Source organism: Dasypus novemcinctus, chromosome 14, assembly GCF_030445035.2.
Source record: "Dasypus novemcinctus isolate mDasNov1 chromosome 14, mDasNov1.1.hap2, whole genome shotgun sequence".
NCBI classification, from domain to species: domain Eukaryota; kingdom Metazoa; phylum Chordata; class Mammalia; order Cingulata; family Dasypodidae; genus Dasypus; species Dasypus novemcinctus.
Genome location: NC_080686.1, coordinates 3,902,935 through 3,925,539, shown reverse-complemented (window position 1 = coordinate 3,925,539; position 22,605 = coordinate 3,902,935). Strand labels below are relative to the sequence as shown.

Below are 22,605 nucleotides of genomic sequence, written 5' to 3'. Positions count from 1 at the left end.
TAGCATTTCTGTACATCAATAATGAGCAAGCTCAGGAGGAAATCAGGAAACAAATACCATTTACAATAGTAAATTTAAAAAAATGATTAAAACTCTTGTCTGTTTCTTGTCTGAATGCATCCATTTTCAGCAGTTCAGAAGAGCTGTGAACTTACTTTCGTTTTCTATGATTTTATCTCAATTGTTAATCCCCATTTATTTGATTCTTCTAGGTTTGACTTATATTTTCAGTTTCTCACCCTTTATTACCTTTGTTTGGGATTATCTACATGTTTTATCTTTATTTTTCTCCCTGCCTTTTTATGCCTACTTCTTTGAAACTCCTTGTGGGCAAGAAAATAACATTTGATTAAAAATTTTTTTTTTTACTTTTTTATTTCTCTCCCTCCCCCCACATTTCCCCATTGTCTGCTCTCTGTGTCCATTTGCTTTGTGTTCTTCTGTGTCTGCTTGTATTCTCATTAGGTGGCTCTGGGAACCGATCCTTGGACCTTCCAGAGCAGGAGACCGGCAATTATTCTCTTGCACCATCTCAACTCCCTGTTCTGCTACTTCTTATTTTCTCTCCTATGTGTCTCTTGTTCCATCATCTTGCTGTGCCAGCTCTCCGTGTTGGCCAGCACTCCTGCATGGGGTGGTTTTCCCATGCTGGGCAGCATTCCCACACAGCGGGCACACCTATGTAGGGTGGCATTCCAGTATGGGCCAGCTCACCATGTGGGCTAGCTTGCCCTCACTGGGAGATGCTGGTATCAAACCCTGGACCTCCTATGTTGTAGATGGGAGCCTAATTGGTTAAGCCACATCCGTTTCCCAACCTTTGATTTTATAAAACAAAGACTAATTATGTCTCCTTTATATTTGAGAAATTAACAATTCCTAGAAATTGTTGTTTATATAATCAACATCTATTATGCTATCATGAGCTTTGATCAGTTTTTTAATTAGAAAAATCAGCTGTTGATAATCTCATAAATGCAATACTAAACAGCAATTAACATACAAATGAAATTATGGAAAATGAATGTAATTGATGAAACCATTTTTGAAATAGTGATTAAGGATATTATGATTAGGTTTCCAATGCTACAATGTTTAAAAAAAGACATCAATTAATAGACATTGAGTTTTAAACTAAATTAGGCTTAGGACAGTGATAAATTATATGAACACAGACATGAACTCTGACAGTAAGAGGTACAGTGTTTTTAGAAACATAGACAAAAGAAAGCAAATGTTATAAAGATGCACAGAAATACATTGCATTATTTTATATAAATGTTTCATTGTTAATAATGGGTCCACTAAACTGGTGTTTTAGAAGAATATTAAAATACCCAATAAAATATTTATTTTTTGCTTCTTAAAAAGAAAAAGAAAAGAAAGTTCTAAGTTCAAAGCAGAAGCTGAAATTTAATCCATCAGTGTTATTTACTTATTGCAAAGATTTCAGGATTGTCAGATTTCAATTGGATGATGATTCAGATCCCAAAAGTATCGAAAAGGTATGTCTTGCAATTTCTCATTATTCCCAGCCAACAGATCTGCAGCTACTCTTCGCATTTGAATATGATGGGAAAAAAATACCCCAATTCATCTAACAAACTAAATGGAGTTTCCTCATTTAGTTTGGTGGAGGAGGAGGTGATAGAGCTGGTGGTGGCAAGAGCCCAAAACTCCTCTGAAACTTACTCAGATGGGGGAAAAGAAATCAAGACAACAGGTGCTTCTGGGTATAGAGTTTGTTCCATGAATGAAGGTTACATGATATCCACTTGCCTTCCAGAATACTTTGTAGTGCCAAGTTCTTCAGTGGACCAAGGCCTAAAGATCTATTCCCATTATTTCGTTGAAGAAGGGTGCCTCTTTTGTGCTGGAGACACTCTAATGGCAGTGCCTTGGTGAGAATGGCTGTCATAAAAGATGTGTTGCAGCAGAGAAAAATTGATCGAAGTCCTGTAATACAATAAACAAAACTCATCAACAGAGAAGTGATTTTTCAAATTGGATTTGAATAAGACCTTGCCTAATATTCAAGAAATACAGATGGTGTTTGTAAAACTTAAATAACTATGTATTAATGAGACTTTTGAAGAAACTGAAGAGAAATGGCTATCTTCATTGGAAAGTACTCAGTTGTTAGAATATGTAAGGATATTTCTTAATCATTGACTAGAACTTATTTACTTGCAGGAAAGAAAACATCTCTGTAATCCTCCAAGAGGAGAAGGGAAGAAATTTGAGTTGTTTCATAGCTTCTCTTATTCAAGTGTTGCTGGATCCCTATTTTAGGACAATTACTGTGTTTCAGAGTCTGATATGAAGGAGTGGTTTGTGGCTGACTATTAATTCCTGGACAGATGGAAGCATTTAAAGAGATTGAAAGCAGAGTTTTCCTTATTTTTGCTATTCTTGGATGCCATACGACAACTGTTAGAAAAAAATGTTCAGGGGTGTTCAAGTTCTCTGAAACTTCCTTAGAGGTCCTGAACTGACAGTGCCCACATTTTGCTGCAGTGGGTTCCTTTTCAACTGTCCTCACCAGTAGGTGAAGCAAAGCACAGAATTTGCTATAAATGAAAATGTCCTATCAGGTGATGAAAAGGACTTAAAATTCCCTTCCATTTGTGATGGGTCTCTTCAGTTTACAGCAAAGAATCACACTCTTTTCCATAACCCCTTCTGTGTTATATACAGAAAGACTCTGTGAAATCTTTTAAATAGACAAAGAAAAGCTACAGCTCCTTGTTAAAAGGACTGCTGTCCCCCTTTAAGAAAGGACTCATTCTTAAAGAACTGCTTCCAAGGAGAAACTCCTTCATATTAAAACTAAAGCCAGACCCTCTTTAGCACACGGAGAGCCAGGAAGGTAGCTTGGAGTAATATTTTAGGAAATGATTTTTTAAGCTGGTCTACCTGCATGGTGTTCTGTTCTCCTGTGCCATTCATTCAAGAGCACATGTAGAACTGTGGGATCTATGATATTTCCACTGGGTTCCCAAGGCACAGATCAAAACTGGTGGCTTCATCACTGTCTTCCACAGGCTCTCTTTCCTGGTGGACAAAGTCGACCTGTTGGGTAGGATGCTTCAGTAGCACAGGAGTGTCCCTTAGCAAGCCTGAAGCAGAGAGCTGGAGCTGAGCAGGATGTACTTCTGAACCAGCAGCCTGCACAAGGTGTTGGGGACACCAGTGTCTCATCTAAATTTCCATTTTCTCCTGCAGGAAATGTATGCAAATGATGCATTCTGGGAACACAGTAAGCAAATTTTTTTACCTTTTTTTCATTAGTGTGGTATATTCATTGCATTTGATGAATACATTTTGGAGCACTGTCACACAGTATGGGTTATAGTTTACATTGTAGTTTACACTCTCCCCTAGTCCATTCAGTGGGTTATGGCAAGATATATAATGTCCTGCATCTGTCCCTGTGTTATCATTCAGGACAACTCCAAGTCCCCAAAATGACCCCAAATCACACCTCTTTTTTCCTTCTCCCTGACTTCAGCAACTCCTGTGGTCACTGTCTCCACATCAATGATATAATTTCTTCCATTGCCTGAGCCACAATAATTCTATAATAGAATACCAGTAAGTTCACTCTAATACCAGTAAGGTCCTCCATCCTGAGGACCCTGTGATGGTGATGCCCACTCCACCTCTCAATTGAGAGGGGACTTAAACCCCACATTGCTGATGGATGTGATTCTCTTGCTTGCACTTTTAGTTCCTTGGTGTGGTGGTTGAACCATCCTCACCTCCTTGTTAGGTGACCTGGGTAAGTCTAACAAACTGGAGAGTAGGTGTTGCAACTCTGCTGATGCTCAGGGACCAACTGGCACATGGAGTGTCCAGAGATTCAAGTCTCCTGGGAATATACTGACCCCCAAGTTCGGTAAAATTGACAGAAGAGGCATGTGTAGAGAAGTCACATCTGAGTCCAACTCCATCACACTCAGGAGCACAAATTCCAAAGTAAGGCCCACTGGCAAGGCACTGAACTCCAGAGCCAACTGCCATGACCACAGGAGCTAAGTGTGTCTGTAGCTCTCAGGAGCACCACTACCTGGGGTTGTATCTACTTTGTCTCTGAGATCCTGCTGAGATATCCATAAATGTGACCCCTCTGATAAACACCTGACTCATTTTGAAATCTCTTAGCCATATAAACTCATTTTCTTTACCAGTTCCCTCTTTTATTCAAGGTCTTTTTCTAGTTGCATCACCAGCCAGTGACAAATTTTTAAATGGGGTCAAAATATGGCTATCTACTAAGACACTAACAAATGAGGACTAACTGTAGTATTTTCTGAACATTTTGAGGAAAGCTGCAATTTTTTCCTCTAAATTGTGGTTGCTAATCTAGTCATTTGAAGCTCTAATAATTTTATATGCAAGAATAATAGTTGAAAAAAAGAATAGTAGTTGAAATTTGCACTATTTAAAAATCTGTTGAGTTATACTTCCTTCATATTTTAAAAATAGACAAATTTTGGTTTTTATATCTTTGTCATTATGGGTCTCATTCATTTTTAGATGATTTTCAGGCAGACATTCTATTTTAAATGTCGTGGAGCTAATCAGATTTTGTTGCTGCATTTATTTTGTTTGCATCCATTTTTCCTACCACCTATTAACAGTCACCTGATCCTTTGTCAGATCAGCAACCCAGAGAAAGAGACAGCAGGAAAATGAACAACCTAGATTACTTTTTAAAATATTGAGTTTGCTTTTACTTCATAGGACTAATTTTAAAATGATATGCATTGTTACCTTTGCTGTAGATAATATAATTAAACTTAGAAGTGCCTTTGATGTTGATATTATGGTATGACTAAGAATGAAATATAATTTCAATTTTCATAAAAATAGAGTGTGTGGTACTTTGATATTATTTATGAGTTCCAAAAGAGATACAGATTATGTGTGATAGTCTTCGATTGTATTGGATTCATCTGAGATGTCTAATTTAGCTATGTTAAGATTAGAATTTAAAAAAAAAGAAGAAGAAGGCTTTGATTGATTCAGCCACATCATTAGACTGTGACTCAGCATTGAGTCTCAGGCTCACTGGGTTGATAAACAGACTCTCACATGGAAGTACACACAGAGAGAAGATACTCCGTGGATCCTGCAGCCCCAGGTAAAGAGATGAACTGATAGTCTACAGCTGACCTTGTGAAAAGAACAGAGCCACTGAGCCCAGAAAGAAATGAGCCCCAAGGAGAGAGGCAAGCCTTATGCTGATGTGGGCTATGGGTGGAAGGCTCTTTGTCTCTTCAGAGATAACTAAGTTGTTTGACTTGTGGGTGTGAAACGGTAAGAGGCTGCAGTCCTGCTCTTAGGGACCAGCAGGCTCCAGTCCCAGGAAATGTTTAACAAAGCAAGGGCTATAAACTTTAAGTATTTAGGGGAAATGCAAAAACCAAGGCTTATCTAAAATGTCTGGAGTCCTTGCTAAAAGCTTACCTAAGATGTGGAAGAGATATATGCTAATTGAAGCCTATTGAGAACTGAAACAAAGGGACCTTTGGCCTTTCCTCTCTGTATAAAAGACGTTTGAAAATCTTGTTCAGGGCTCGGGATTCAAACAGAAAGCTCCCGAGTCCGGCCGTCCGTCAATAAACCATTTTTCCTTCTCAAAATCATTCCTGAGTCCTGGCCTCTCTATTCTCAAATAATTGAACTTCTCTTAAATTCCACAACATTAATGGCGACCACGAAGGGACAATAAATGAAGGCCAGAGACGGTAGATTTTGCTGCCCCTTCCAAATCCCCGAGGAAGCCGGGAGGACTCGGGTGAACCCCAAATCTGGGCGCCCCTGGATTAAATTTAATCCAGAAAAGATGTGGGCTCCACCAGAATCTTCCCGACAAAATCAAGGGGCAATGGAAGGTCTGAAGAGAAAGATTCTGGGAACGAAAAAGAGCTCCGAACAGGAAAGAAGGTAAGACTCCCCGGGTGAGCAGAGTCTGGAAGGCCCTAGCTTTAATTGCTAGGAAGGGGAGGCTGATCACCTCCCGAGAGAACCCTAGTAGCCCCAGAAGGCTGGGGGGAAGCCGTTCTCTCTAGGCTTGGGAAAAAGAGGAAAACCGGGGAAAAGCCCTGGTGTTTTGGGTTTGTCTAACTGCATGTTAGAATCTGGTACTGGTCTTATATCCACTAAAGGAGTGGAGTCTCGATTTTAATAGGAAGGGTATTTATAGGTTCGAGTCCTAATATCCTGGAAATTGGTCTAGATTAAGGAAAACAAAACTTGGTTACAGGAAAATGGATCGGCTTTTCTGGTGGAGCTTGGTCTGGGTGTAAAGTTTAAACAGTGAAAAAGTCTAGCTGAAATCTTTTGTTATGGTGCTAATTTGTGAATGAATTTGCTTTATACCAAATGTTAAGTGTTCTGAGGTTTGTGATGGCTGTGGGGGCAGCCGTGGTGAAAATAAATATATAAACTTGTGAGTCAGATTAGTGACCTTTGTGCTTCTGTCTGTGTCAGCTCAATGTTAGTGTTAGAGTTGTGTCCTTACATGAAGTAAAATTACAGCTGAGCTGGAGCCCTCCCTTGCCATTGGCAAGGGGGTGAAATGATTCTGGGGCAAAAGCTGAGGAGTCTAGATGTTTGTGCATGTTCTGGTGTCTTGTCTCTGGTCTGGCCCTTTGCCCCGGCTGAGAGGCCATCTGTGTCCGCACCAAGCACCCAAGTCTGTTGGGAATGTCCCAGTCAGGGCGGCTGGGTTCCTGGGAGAGTTGCCAAATTTGAGTAGGTTCTGTCTGCCCATTTTGGCTGAAAGCTGGAAAGGGGGGAGCGGCTTGCCCCTTTCCAGTGAGTCCACCCTTCTATTCATAAGCCGCATTCCTGTTTGTTGTGCACCCGACTGCCTGGAAGGGGGGGAAGTGAAGGAGGTGAAAAGCAGAATCAGAATAAATGCAGTAAAGTTCCCTCCTTAGGGTGTCAAAGCCAAAATACGTTTGCATTCTGCTCAGGTTCTTAGAAGGTATTGTAGTAACCTTAAGTAAGAGAATGTGTTCTGTGAAGGTAAACTTTGTATTAAGGGTATAAATAAATATAAAAGTTTTACAAAGCATTGTTTAAGGTATTTAAGTGGCTAATTGCAGAAAGTCATTATTTAACAAAACTGAATTGATAATAATAATAATAAAAGGCAATTTTATAACAAACTTATTCGGCAGCCAATCTCCCCTGCCAACTTGCTTCCAAAAAAACTGTTTCTGGTATTACATGCTACTAAGTATTTAAAGTGAAAAAAAGTTCATTATTTTAACAAACTTGTTTAGTATTAATGGCAATTATATGTTGCAAGAAGTTTGCCTGGTAACTTAGTATGTGGGATATATGGAATGTGTTTTTATTGTTAAGGAAACAGAAGATGATTTTGTCCTAAGATAAAATGATTGATTATTGGAAAGAGTAGAGTGTGGGACAGAACCTGAATGAATACTGAAAGTGTAGAAAGTTTGTGGAAGAGAAATTTTTATGATTAAATTGAGTAAGATCAATATACAAAGAAAATATTTTATCAATAGCTTCTTGTGCTTTAACCTCATCATATCCTCAATGTTTGAAGAAGAGTCTTACCTCTTTTAAAAGAACATTTTATGTTCTAGAAATCAAATCCTGAAAAGTAGCCTTTTATTTCAAACTAACTGCAAGAGATTTATTCTTTCACTTTAAAAGAAAAATTAAAGTAATGGTTAAGTTCATTTAATATGTTATAAGTTAAATGAAAGGTATTTAAAGGTGTTATAAAATTAATAGGTTTTAAAAAAATTAATAAAAACTGTAACTAAGAGTTAAAATCATTTATAAATGCATTTATATTGTAAAACAGTAGAAAGACAATAACTGAGATTATAGCTGGGTGAATTTAGCCTGAAACTATTATTTAAGTGTAAATTCTACACTAACCTTTCCTTTGTTTATGGTTACTTCAAGCCTAACCTCACCCTTTGCCTTTGCCTATGGTTATTTCATAATTGAGAAGAGCTGGGACATCACTGTCTCCTCTTCTGGTATTAGTAACCCTTTCTCTCATGAATTCAAGTGTAAACTAAATAAATGGCTGCCTGATAGAATAAGGTTAAATAGCCACTAAAGTTTTATTATCTCCAAAACCAAAAGGGGGGTAGAGAAAAAGAAGTCTCCTGCCTTGACGGTCAGTGTTCCTAAGAGTGGCAATTCATGAGAAAAAGCAGTCTGTCTCCCTGAGGCTTCAAATAGCCTCAGTAAATATATATAAAACTAATCTTGTTGCTTATCCAAAATTCTGCTAATTTCAAGGTAAAATATAAAGTTCTAAAACAAAATGGTGCTAAGGCATTGAGAACATTTTAGTTATTACAATCCATTAAGTAAGAAAAAAAATTCTTGTAGTAAACTGCATGGTCATAGTGCAAATTAAGAAGAGTTTCAAAAGTCTTTGAAAAGTTTAAAGTAACTAAAGTCATGTTGTTGTGTCAAACTATTCATGTCTGCCTATTTGCTCAAATTGTTAAAAAATATGCAGTTATATTTATAAATATTCTTAAAGCCCAAATTGAACTAAGCAAGATGAAAAAGTCATAAAAATCTGATTATAGAAACAATTGAGAAAGGGCCTCCTCTTTGCAAGAGCTTTTAAGGCAAGACTAGGTGTGGCAGATTAAACCTATCTACTAGGCTAAGGAATTAAGAATCAGTTTGCCTGGTAATTTCCCAGTTTAAACCTTTGTCAGCCATAAATTGGAAAAAAAAAAAACAAAACAAAGATTAGGTTAATTTTCACAGAAGAAAAATGTTGATGTAACCCGGCGGCCTGCTGCCTCAGTCTCCCACTCCCGGGTTAGACAGCAGTAGAGAAGACCAGTTTAAGCCAGTCCTATGGGCAGTAGAAAAATGCCCAAGAAGGAGCTAACTAAGTCGGTGCCATTTCAGCACTAAATTCTATTCCTTATTTAACAAAGGGGGGGAGCAAGTAAAAACTAAAATGGTTAGAATGTAATAGAAGAAGTAGTTAAATCAAACTTTTGCGTGGGAAAGTTAAATCTCAGATAAGCTGTAACTTCTGAAGTATCCAATCTATAGAAAAACAAGAAGAGCTTGCGTGCTAGGCTTAGGAGTATAAATTGTGTCATTTTTCTTTGTTCGGGGCACCAGCCATATCTGGCTCTGCGCCCCTTCTTGCAAGATTGAAAATAAAGTATTTTCTTCTCCACAATCTGGTGAGCCTTATTTTCTTCCAGAAGATTTCTTTCCAACAAAATAAAGTAATTAGTAGCTCTATTAACAAATTTCAGTAAGTAAAGGAAAGTCCATAAAAACCATGGAGAGATCTTTCCTGAGTTATGATTTTAAAAAATTAAGTAATTGTGTAATGTGTTTTAAAACCTGGAAGTCAGTATGCATGTGTTTTAAAACCTGGTAGTCAGTTATGCTTTTAAATTAATAATTTTCATAACTTAAAAAAAAGAAGTTTTTAGCTTCCTGTAAGAGAAAAAAAGAACATTCCTTGCATAAACTATTATGGTTTCAATTTTATTTAACTTGAGTGTAATCTCCCATAGTTAATTTATAAACTAAATTAACATATGTACAAAATCTTTACAGTAATGAAAATTGTAAGTGAAAATTGTAAGTTCACATTAGTGAAATTAAGCTAAAAGGAAAAGATTGTAGATATGCTCTCTTAAATAGAGAGTAAATTTCTTTCATTAGTAATTATAATTTAGTAAGTTTATTTAAACATGAGGTGGCTAGTCAATGTGGTTATAGTCAATTATAAAGAGTTTGTAAAACATCTTCCAAACTGAAAATGTTTAAATAGTTCTAGTTGTAGAAGTTATTGTTAACTAAAAAAACTTAGATTAGTATTGGTAGCAGAAATAACTTCATAATAATAAACCTGTCTGAAGGCCACTGCAAAATACACATTTAAGTAAATGGTAATAAAAAGTTGTCTTGATTCTATTGGAAAAATTGTTTTCATTCTAACAATGAAAAATAATATTTTTCCTCTATTACTAAAGTAAAGCACCTACTGTTATCTTCATAGTAAAATTGTGTAAGTAAATAGTCATTTAATATATGTATTGTGTTAAGTTGTTTAAAATATATATATAAAACAAAGAATAAACTTTAACATTGTCAAACTCTTGTGCATTCGAACCAGGCCTTGTATACATTACAGGTGGCCTCTCCATGTGAGTTATTGGCTAAGCTGGTCACTGACCCCTCAATTAAAAATATGTGCTATATCAGTCTCTAGTTCTGCTCCTGAAGTCGATGGAAACTATATTGCAGTTTCAAGCTCCTGCAACCAATAATGACTCGGTACAAGTGTACAATGGATATCGCCTCCAGACTGGCACTGTTCCATGGTGCCAGAGAGCACTATGCACCAGGCTAGTAGAATACTAAAAAATCTCTAGAATACTGGAAAGATGCTGCAACTTGCTCACTGCGTTGAAGAACATGCTAAGTGGAGCCATGATACCAAGAGACTGTAAGTAAAACTTAAACACAATTGGCATTATGGCCTGCTTTCATGGAGAGATAACATGTAAAGTATTACAAACCTGAAACTCAAAACTAATAATAGCAACTCTGAATCCTTATGCATTAAGTAATACATTAGTTAATATTAAGTGCTGTACTTTTATCCTGTACTAAATATATGCCTAATAATTGTAATGTTATCTTTTCTATTTTAGATCAAGTGCAGAAGTATATTAGACATGTTAAATTCCTGGTAAAATCATTTTCTAAACAGTTAATAACATGTCTATAAAATAAGGTGGCAGTCTCAGCCAGTCTCAAGTTAGCAAAAGTGAGGCTTGCTTGCTAATAGTGAGTCACCTATTAAACAAGTCAAAATTGCTAGAAATTGTACAATGAAAACCAAGGTGTAAAAATCTTTATTCTGTAGTTCTGATCACTCCCACAAGTAAAAACTAAGAGTATTTCCAAATTAGTGTTCTAATCCTGCGTGAAGCCAGTTGCCCAAGGAGTGCCAGTTCACCAGGAGCATCTGACAGAGCGAATGAGTGTCAATCATTGAACAGCTTAGAATGTGTCTTCAGACAAAGCTAAGTGTCTGTTGCAATTTCTCTCTAAAGATGGATAACTTAAAAAAGAATATATGCTGTTCCCACCAGCTTTTAAAGAGTGCCATCTTTATAGGCACCTAACCTTGTCTACCTCTGTAATCCAATGTGTCCTCTTTTAAAAAAACGGGTATTCCAAATTTTTAATTAAGTTTGTTTCTTTCAGAGTGAACATCTTATTAACCATATGAAAACTTCATCCAACTTCGTACAGAATGCCAGATCCATCTTCCTCCAGTTAGAATAAATTAAAGAGTTTTACACCTTATTAGGCAATGACTACAGCCCATGGCCAGCAGGAAGCAGTTACAGAAAAGAAATCATCTCCTTCAGCACCCCTTTTAAATTAAAGGTGTAAACTCTTTAAGAGTAAAATAAAAGTAATAGATGGATCTGGAACCTGACTAGAAATCCACGTGAGTGCCAGTGGCAGCAGAATAACTGCGGGAGGCCCCTGCCCAAGATTCTGCTGTCCAAAATGAAAAGTTCTAAACTTCTAAAAACGGTCCTTAATGCTGTACTAAAGACTGATAAATAATCAGTCAAGACAACAAACAGTCATCCACCTCATAGCTACAACAATAATTATGCCAAAGCTTAGCAAGTTAATCTTTGGCAGAAAGGGGGGAATGATGTGGGCTATGGGTGGAAGGCTCTTTGTCTCTTCAGAGATAACTAAGTTGTTTGACTTGTGGGTGTGAAACGGTAAGAGGCTGCAGTCCTGCTCTTAGGGACCAGCAGGCTCCAGTCCCAGGAAATGTTTAACAAAGCAAGGGCTATAAACTTTAAGTATTTAGGGGAAATGCAAAAACCAAGGCTTATCTAAAATGTCTGGAGTCCTTGCTAAAAGCTTACCTAAGATGTGGAAGAGATATATGCTAATTGAAGCCTATTGAGAACTGAAACAAAGGGACCTTTGGCCTTTCCTCTCTGTATAAAAGACGTTTGAAAATCTTGTTCAGGGCTCGGGATTCAAACAGAAAGCTCCCGAGTCCGGCCGGCCGTCAATAAACCATTTTTCCTTCTCAAAATCATTCCTGAGTCCTGGCCTCTCTATTCTCAAATAATTGAACTTCTCTTAAATTCCACAACAATGCCAGTCTACAGCTGAGATCAGAAGAAGATGAGACCACAGATCCTTAAGAGGAAGAAGGAAGACTGAACTCTAGCAGACATCATGAGTCATCTTGCTTCAACACATGGGCAAATGTCTTTGGGTAAGAAAGTACCTCTTATAGTACCTTGAGTTGGACTCATTAGGGCCTTGTGTCTGTAAACTTCTACCCCCTAATAAATATCCTTTATAAAAGTAAAGAGAGTTCTGGTACTTTGCATCAGTACTCCTTTGGCTGACTACTACAGGGTGATGAAATCCCACTGCATATTGGAAACAAGTTTTGCACATGTGGTTTCATACTGTGGGTGTAATTCTTTGATATTTCTGGGAACTATCCCTCTAGCTGAGAGTGCTATCTGCACTGGGAACACCCTCCCTGTAAATACAATACTTGCTTGGAGGCATTTGGTCAGGCCTGAGAAGATGTCAATTTTACACTTTGGTAAACTATCTATGGCATTTGACTTGGAAACAATGGAGGCCACAAGACAGTTCACTTGCATAGAATTCTCTCTTCTCCCAGACAAGATTATTAATCCTAAAGAATCAGAATATAGAACAGGAGAAATAAAAATGTACTCCTCAAAATACTGCCATTTTTTAATAAAGAGCAAGAGAAGCCTCCCACACCCACCCCCATTGTTGACTTTTCAGGAGGCTGAGAAGCAGACAAAGGTGTCATCTTAGTCTGAAACATCCTGGTTTTCAAAGTGTTGGTAGCCTAACAAAAGCCGAGAAGGGTGAAGTCTAAGCGTATTACAGCAAGGACATTTAGCTCCACTCTCTCTCCACCATCTCCCTGTTTAAAAGTTAAATGTTTTCAAATTTGGTTTTATTATTTAAAGTTTCTGAAATTGCCATCTTAATTAAGATTTTAGATATTTTTATAATAAAGTGTCCAGTTTGATTATTTCCTTTCCTAAAACAAGTGTTTTCAAATATGCCATGTTTTACTTTATATGTAAAGAAAAGCAGTTATTATTTGAATTACTGCCTTTAAAATTGTATGATAATGTATCTGGATTTAAAAAGACAGGAGTTTCGGTGTTTAAAATGTGTTGGGAAATCAATCTTCTTGATAAAGCCAATGTTTCTGCCAACTTGTTGCCTATAAAGTAGGGAACATTTTCAATTTATACAAATAGCATTATTGTCATTAAATATTTAATAGACCTTGATTGGAATCTAGCGCCAACCTCCTTAAAGTATAACAGCATATCCTGCCCTTGAAAGTGGAATATTTTTCCCTTTTTCATTAAGCTCCTTTTTTATTACAAATTGTTCTAAATTCCTTATTATTTTTTTGGCTTGAACATTTATTTGTCTATAATTTTCTTCCCTTGCACATTCATTTTGACTCCATTAGTAATTACTTTATTAATTTACAAAAATTAGGTACTGTGTAAAAAAGTACTTATAAAAATTAATACTACGTTAAAAATAGATGTGCGGTTCAAACCCCGGGCCTCCTTGACCCGTGTGGAGCTGGCCATGCGCAGCGCTGATGCGCGCAAGGAGTGCCGTGCCACGCAAGGGTGTCCCCCGCGTGGGGGAGCCCCACGCGCAAGGAGTGCGCCCGTGAGGAGAGCCGCCCAGCGTGAAAAGAAAGAGCAGCCTGCCCAGGAATGGCGCCGCCCACACTTCCCGTGCCGCTGACGACAACAGAAGCGGACAAAGAAACAAGACGCAGCAAATAGACACCAAGAACAGACAACCAGGGGAGGGGGGAAATTAAATTAAAAAAAAAAAAAATAGATGTGCCTGTTTTTGTATGATAATCAAATGTAAAATGCATTTGTTTTATTTTTGCTGGTCAGTTGTTATATCTTGATTATCGTGCCACAATTTATCATGCATACCATGAAAAACAACTGTAGCAGCCTTAAGTCCTGCTCATTGTAATGCTGCTTGGCAACTCTGCTAGCAAAAATAACACTGTGGTGACAGAAGCCATGCATGTGACTGTGTACAGTGTGCCAAAGAGGCTCAGCACTCCACATCCCACAACCTTTGAGTGAAGCCTATGATTGCAGAATTCCGCTAGATATCTGATGGCTTTAGAATTTGTAGCTTGAAATTAAAGATGTACAGTATCTTACTGCTATCTCTGATGAAAATCAATTTTAAAATTAAAAATGTCTAAATTTTTTAGGAAAATATTAATTTATACTGAGGGTTAAAACTTCAACACATCCTTCAACAAGAACTGCTTGCTGTAGCAGTAATATCAATTAGTTAAGAGTTGATTTTGAGAGAAAAGTAAAACCTTTGTGCCTAAAACTATGACTTGGGTTCAAGTAGGATGAGCAGGAAGATGAAGGGACTTGCTGTTCACCAGTGATGAATGTGAAGGATATTCTGGGTACTAAACAAAATATCCATGGGGAAAATATTCTATAAGCAGCTCAGCCACATTTTAATGCCATAGAATTAAAAAACATGACACATATCAATCCAACTGGGTCTACATCTTGGGATCAATACCCCTGCTCCACATTCCAGATGACATCATCCCAGCCCGGGAGCTCACTGCTACAGGTGACATCACCTCAGACAATAGTTCCCCAATCTAAGGGTTCACTGTTGGAGATAATTTGCCCCTGATTTCTAACCAATTGTCTGGAGTCCCAACTATACCAGAGCAGGAAAGACTCCAGATACCCTCAGTTTTTCAGAGACTAATCACACTGTTTAGTCCTGTTTTAAAAAGTAAGACCCACCAGGCTGAGCGATTTTCCATACAGTGGAGTTTGTTTGCCCTGTGACCCAAATTTGCCTGGTGATACCTAAAAAAATGATAATTTAATTTATGCCCCTGATGGTTATAATACTAATGTTCATCATGTTAAGTACTCATTCCTATAAATCTGTGGGGCTCATTCCAATAAATCTGCATTGCTTCCAAAATTAAGGTTCCTGCTAAAATCACCTCTCTTGCCTAATGGGTGGTCTTACTGAAGTGCCCATGCTTTGTGCTCTTCTGGGTAAAACAGGAGAATTCTTCTGGTTTCATAATGTGCTATCTATTCATACCTCTCCACTCTGTTTCCCTCCCCCTTTGTCATTATTCATCATCCATATTCTCTCTTAGTCTCTCCTATCTTAATAATGACTGCCCTTCTTGCAGTCCAAAAGACTACATGGCAAATTAAATCCAAACCCATCACTCCAGCTCCTTGGATATTTACACAGATTTCCAACCTACACATACATTAATTGAACTAGGCTCTTATGCATTGACTAATCATAACTGATGGATTTGCCATCATCCTGCTTCCAAACCTTTATTCAGCTCATATTTGGACCAGAGATGGAAAATATTGGTAAATAAAAACCTCTTCCAAACTACCACCTTCCTTGAATCTGGGGTGCCCATCCCCTCATGGCAACTGGTGATGGCTGTTGCACATGTAAGTGACCTAAGGGACAACTCAAAACCCTTTTGGTTGGCTTTTATACCACACTCCTGGGCATGGCTATCATGAGGGAATACATTTCATTAGCATCCACTTGATTCAGGAAAGAGTCTGAACAACAAGTCCTAGCTCCCAGGAGTTTATGATCTATACCAAGCACCATTAGGGATACTTAGAAGGAAATTCCAATTCACACCTGCACAATGTGCAGAGATGGACATGGAAAATACATGAATATCGTCTAATTTCTGTGCATTAGTTCAGAGGTCAGTGTGAAGAATGGAGAAAAGATTTGTAGATTTTTGCAGATAAGAGCAAATCAAATGAATGTTAATGTTAAAAGAAGCAATTTTATATTCTATTTGTTACATTATGACATTATTTTAAAAGTCCTATCATAGATGAATTATTTTCCTAAGTAATTTAAGTTAAGAAGAGACTATATCTATTTTCCACATCAATAAAACAGTTCCAATAAATGTACAAACTTACCTAAGATCAGATGAACTCATACCCTCATCCATTTGCTATGGGAGTAAAGTGTAAATTCATAAAATTGTAAAGAAATCATTTACACTGATCTTTTCCTTATACAGAATTCAAGTCCATTATTAGCTCATTTTGAATAGTGGTACCTTATGCATTGTAAGAAATTAGGAAAAGGGAATGCATGCAACTCTCTCCTATAGTGACCCACTTACCAACCTCATCAGTGCTCCTGCTATCACTGGTGCCATTTCCTTTCACCTATAGGAATTCCCTTAGTATTTCCTGTAGGAGAAGTCTTACAAAAAAGTTCTCTGTTTTATTTATCTTGGAATATGTTTATTTCACTCTATTTTTTAGAAAAACTTTCTATTTTGAAATAATATTAGATTATTTTTAAAAAGCACATATTGCAAAGATCATATAGTAACCCCAAGTTTCCTTCAACCAGCGTCCTCTAATGTTAATGGCTCATATAACCATGGTATATTTATAAAAAATGAGAAATCAACATTGTTACATCATTACAATACTATGTACTAAAGTACAGAATTATTCAGTTTCACCAATATTTCCAATAATGTCTTTTTGTGTTTCAGCATCCAGTACAGAATGTGATGTTGCATTTATTAATAATCGTCATGTATCTTTAGTTTCTGCTCTGTGACAATTTCTCAACCTTTCTTTTTCTTTCATAACCAGGACAATATTGAAGAGTACTAATGATCAGTAATTTTGTCCTCCATTTGGGTTTCTCTCATTGCTTCTCATTACTAGACTGAGTTTATGGATTTTGGGGACGAGTACAAGAGAGGTGAGATGTCCTTCTCATCATATTAGGGGGAACCTGCTGTCAGTATGACTTATCACTGGTGATGTTAACTTGCTTGCCTGGCTACGGTTGGGTCAACTAGATTTCTGCATTGAAAATTAGTCATGTTTCTTTCTGTACTCTCTTTACTGCAAGTGAGTCACTAAATCCAGGCACACTCTAGGGGAAGGGAATTTAGATCAATCTTCTGAAACAAGGAGCATTTGAATATATTAATTTTGCCTTAATTTTTGTAAAATATTTCTGTTGTACATATAATTCTTGTTTTACTTTCGTTATAGGTCTTTAATCACATCAATCTACTCTCTTCTCGTCTTCTTTATTGGTGATTATATCAGGCATTAATCAGATTGATGCTCCTATGAATGTGGGAAGTTGTTTTTCTTCTGCTTTCAAGATTTTCTCATTTCTTTGGATTTCAGTATTTTGGCTATGATTTACCTAGGGGTGAGTATCTAGTTTTAATCTACTTTGGCTTTCTTTTTGTTTCTTTGATCTGTATATTAATATTTTTCATCAGATTTGGGAAGCTCTTTATTTTTAAAGAAGATTTAGATTACATAAATGTTATATCAAAAATATAGGCGATTCCATATACCCTACCTCCTCCCACACTTCCTCCCATTAACAACATCTTTCATTAGTGTGGTATGTTTGTTAAGTTGATGATCACATATTGAGGCATTGCTGCTAAGTATGGTCTCTAGTTTACATTATGGCTTACACTTTGCATCATTTACACAATTTTACAGGTTTTGACAAAATGTACAATGGCTTGTATCCATCAATTACAATATCATGCAAAACAATTCCAATGTTCCCCAAATGCCCCATCCTACACATATTCTTTCCTCTCCCTCTGCTCAGAACCTCTGGCGACCACTGTTTTTTATATCAATGTTACAAGTTCTTCCATTATTAGAATAATAAGTCTCCTTTAGTCCATAGTTTCATTCCCCCTTTATGTTGGTCATTCCTCAATCTTGAGGATTTTGGGATGGTGATGCCCACTCTGCTTCAGATTGAGAGGGGCTTATATCCCATGGGGCAGATAGATTGAACTTTTTTTTATTTCTTTTAAAGATTTATTTATTTATTTATTTCTCTCCCCTTCTTCCCCCCACCCCAGTTGTCTGTTCTCTGTGTCTATTTGCTGCGTCTTCTGTCTTCTTTTTCCGCTTCTGTTGTTGTCAGTGGCAAGGGAATCTGTTTCTTTTTGCTGCATCATCTTGTGTCAGTTCTCTGTGTGTGCGGCGTCATTCCTGGGCAGGCTGCACTTTCTTTTGCACTGGGCGGCTCTCCTTACGGGGAGCACTCCTTGCGTGTGGGGCTACCCTACGAGGGGGACACCCCTGTGTGGCAGGGCATACCTTGCACACATCAGCACTGCACATGGACCAGCTCCACACAGGTCAAGGAGGCCCGGGATTTGAACTGCAGACCTCCCATGTGGTAGGCGGACGCCCTAACCACTGGGCCAAGTCCGCTTCCTGAACTGTCTTGCTTACAGTTGTAGATACTCTCTGTTATTGGTGGATGGGTGTTGTCTATCATCATTTTATTAGTTGTCCTGGGTGAATCCAATGAATTGGAGAGTAAGTGCTGGCAGCAACTGTGCTGAGATTTAGGGTCAACCAGCATATGAACAGTCAGAAGATTTATGCCTCTAGGATATAAATTTAAAAGGTATATTGCTAATTATGAGTTCAAATAATGGGGCAGAAGAGCCATGTATAAGAAAATTATACATCATTTTACACATTGAGGAGATAAGTTATCATATATCCAAGATAAGGCCCACTGATGGGGTGCCAATTTCCTGGGGTTATCTGCCCTGCCTATAGTGTCTAGATGTCTCTAGAGCCCTCAGGAGCACCCCTGACTCAGGCATTGTTTACTGTGGCAGTCAGTGAGATCTTCCTGAGACATGCATAAGTGGAACCTCTGGAGTGGCCTCATTACTCACTTTGAAATCACCTAGACATAAATATACATTTGAGGAGAGACTGTAGCACAAATGTTTGAGAGCCTGCTTCCCATGTGTGAGGTTCTGGGTTTGATCCCTAGTACTGACTAGAAACAAAACAAATAAAAATAAAAATAAAACAACAACTCTTACTGGGAGTAAGATGTAGCTCAGTGGTTGGGTGCCTGATTCCCATACATGAGGTCCTGATTTCACTTAGGCTAGGCTTCAAGTCATAGGTTCAGTTTAGGTCTTCTCCAAATATTTTTTGTTCTTCTGTAGCCAGCAGGTTTCCCAGGACAAGTATTTTTCATGCTGGATGACAGTCTATAAGAGTATAGCAACAACTTGTAATACCTTTTAAGATCTAGGTTCAAAGCTGATACCCTTCACTTATTCCCACATGCCACTGGCTAAGTCCAACATCAGTGGGGTGAAAAACATGTACTCTGCCACAAGTGAGCAGAACTGCAAAGTAACATGTAAAAGTGTGAAGATATAACAGAGTATGGAGAATCAGGAACAATTATACAATCGACCACAATTTACTTACTTGTTTATGCATGCCTTGCCCTGTTCGAAAAAATTAAAAAACTTTATAATGTGAATCCACTGTTTCTAAATTCACAATTTACACAGTACTTTTCCCGCAAAGGAAAACAAAAGAAAACACTATTCATGAAAATATTTTAAGAAATAAATGTGTAATTTGTTCATATAGAGGCAAAAATATTGCTAAAATAATCCAGAAACTTTAAGATGGATTCATTCCCTAGCAATGCAGACATCCTTGTCTGTTTGTGGCAGCATGGCAGTATCTGTGTATGGAACATCGTAGGGGTCAGTAAACATTGGTCAACCAATGAGACTCGTTTCTTTCTGAGGCAGCTTGTGCTATTGCTAATGATTTAAGGCATGATCATCATATTGTAACTATTTTTAAAATTCATTAATTAATTGGTTTTTTGCATGGAAAAAATTATTTTATTAGATGTCAACTAATCAAATGTTTCCAAACAAATCTCCTAAATTAATTCAATGAGATGAAGGAAAAGATAAAAGATATTAAGAAGACATTAAGAGAGCACAGCAGTTAGTGCAAGAAAGGCTTAGAGAGAATAGAAGCTAGGAAGTTAACCTGAGGACATCTGAGAGCTAATCCAGCATTTCCCAGAGTATCACTTGGATACTGTATCACTGTATCCAAGAGATACAGTGTTTGCTTGCTTGCTTGCTTGACTAATTAACTATGCACTTATATGTGATGTTAAAAAGATGTGTTGATTGGACTGAGCAAGGCAGAGGTCACTGTTGATTGGACTGAGCAAGGCAGAGGTCACTGTTGACAATTCGTGATGGGATTGGAAGCCTATTTAGAAAGAATGGAAGAAATGAAGTAGTTTCAGGAAAAGAAAAACTTTTACCCAGGAAATTTTCCATTAAAGGAAGGAGAGAAAAATTGGTTGATAACAGTTGAGGAACATACTGTTAAGTGATGCCCCCTCTCATTTTTAAGATGGATTCTATTTGAGCATGTTACTGTATTTATGAGAAAGATCGAGACCAACAGACATCAATATTACCTTGCAGCTTAGTTCATAAGACATTCTCTTTGTGGCATTCTCTCTCTAGATGTCCATTCATATGAAATAATATATTTAAAAATATATTTAAAATATATATAAAAATATACTTAAATGGGTTATATCAAAACACCTTTGAAATTATTTTATTACTGGTGAGGCTGAATATATTTGTGGCTGTGTTTGCAGATTTCTCCTACTGCTCTTTCGGTTCTGCTTTTATTCTAGCTTTTTTTATTGCATTCATTAAAACAAAGAATTGCAGTTTTTCTTAATGAACACTGCTGATACCATTTAATAATTTTACATATGCTTAGAGGTATTTGGGAGAAATGTGTGAGAGATTGTAAAATCTTATGTGGTCAATCTATCAGTGTTACATACTGCCTTTTCTCCTTTCCTTTTCAAATGTAGGAAGTTTTTCTGCGCCCCATGTGTTAACGAATTGTTTGTTTTTAAAAATTAATCATCAAATATCTTCTCCAGCAAAGCGGAAGCTGCAGCTCTACCTGAAAACACCACGGCAGGGACGGGAGGGCTGCTGGGCATGGGGATGGTTAGGGTTTCTGGACTCACGGGGACTGCTGGGAAGCCTGGAGCTGCGCCTTGCTGATGTCTGCACCTCAGATGTTCCCATTCACAGCATCGTCCCTATTTACCAAGGTGTAGGGGATTCTAGGTTTGTTGCAGCTGAAGACACTTTTGTGAATCAAAAAATCCATTTGTACATTACCTGACAAAGCAAAAAATTTCTTAGATCTGTTGCAAAACTGAAAGAACTCAGCAGTATACAAATAAGTTTCTCTGTTGAGGCACTTCTAAATGTTTATTAAAATATTTAATGAACAGAAATTTATGATATGAATTATTTCTGATTTAAAATTTTGTTTTAGGAAAGTATTGAAAGCTTCATATGATTTAGTCTTCATATCGACCATTGTCTTTAGGGATATTTCAATCTGAGATCCTAATAAGCTCATGCGAAGTTCTGTGCCTGTGGGTGAGTTTTCTCATCTGTGGGATTCAGTGTAGGGTGGAGTTTGATTGTCAAGAACTTTAGGTCTTTCCCCTTGGGCTACTCACGTTCCCCAGAGAAGGCTCCTGTGCTTAGGTGGTCTTGGTCCCCATGTTCTAGGAAAATAGGTCTGAGGTCTCAATATTTAGTAGGCAAACTTTCACTTAAGCCACCCACATTTTCAGTATTGTTCTGCTCTCAACTCTGCCTATTGACCCCTAGCTGCCAGACTCTTTTTTACCTTCTCCAGAGAACAAAACTTCAGTCTTCTACTAGGATGGGTGTGTGGTGGGCTGAGGTGGAGTGGGGTGGGGTCATCTGCAGTGTGGGAAGGGCTTCAGGGATCTAGTTGCTTCTTGAAAAGACTTTCAGTCAATCCTCTTGTTTTTTTACTCCTGCCTTCAGACCACTTCTAGATGTACTTGGTGCTGCCCATTTCTGAGCCTTTTATTCTGTAATATAACCTTGACTGCATTTCATCCTCTCCCACTACAGTTTAGGGTTTAGCGTTCTTGAAACTGTTAAGTCAGTTACCACTTGCCATTGACTTTCCAGCTTCCAACATTTTGTTGCCATTGTCTCCTTTCCTGTTCTGTGTCCCAGGAAGGTTTATGCCCTGAAAAAAACAAATCCTGGTATCATTTCCCTGGAGTTTGGAGAGAGGGCAGAGGCCAGAGCCACCAGCCAGCCAGGCAGTCTTTCACTGGTATTGTGTCCCCAGTTCCTAGCATATTGCTTAACACATGGTAAGTGTCCAATAAATATTTGTTGGTGAATAAAGTATTAATTAGCATCATTATCTTTCCCATTTTTGGTAAGGAAACAGTGAGAATCTCTAAGTTGACATCTCCTTGGTTATGATATTCACATCTCAGCTTGCAGTTCACAAGCCTATCTCAATTATGTATTGGGCAACATCGTATAGTGAGAAATGTAACCTAGATACTAGGAACCAACAATTTGTGTGACCTTGGACAAGCCACTTCTGCTCTGGAGCCTTCCTCCCCTCCTCTGTAAAATGGACATAGTGCTTCTTCAAACGCCTAGCTCAGTACCTAAAGCTTGGGAACTTTTGCCTTTGAGGCACG

At 37.8% G+C, this 22,605-nt stretch overlaps 1 long non-coding RNA gene across 1 annotated transcript; it reads right to left on the bottom strand.

The window, feature by feature from the left end:
* Positions 1-391: 391 nt before the first annotated feature.
* On the bottom strand, positions 392-22,130 carry LOC139436391 (uncharacterized). Its single transcript, XR_011645607.1, has 4 exons — positions 22,052-22,130; positions 21,079-21,235; positions 2,917-3,219; positions 392-1,956 (listed from the first exon to the last, which is right to left on the bottom strand). It is a non-coding gene; the product is annotated as an uncharacterized lncRNA (long non-coding RNA).
* Between the last annotated feature and the right edge of the window lie 475 nt (positions 22,131-22,605).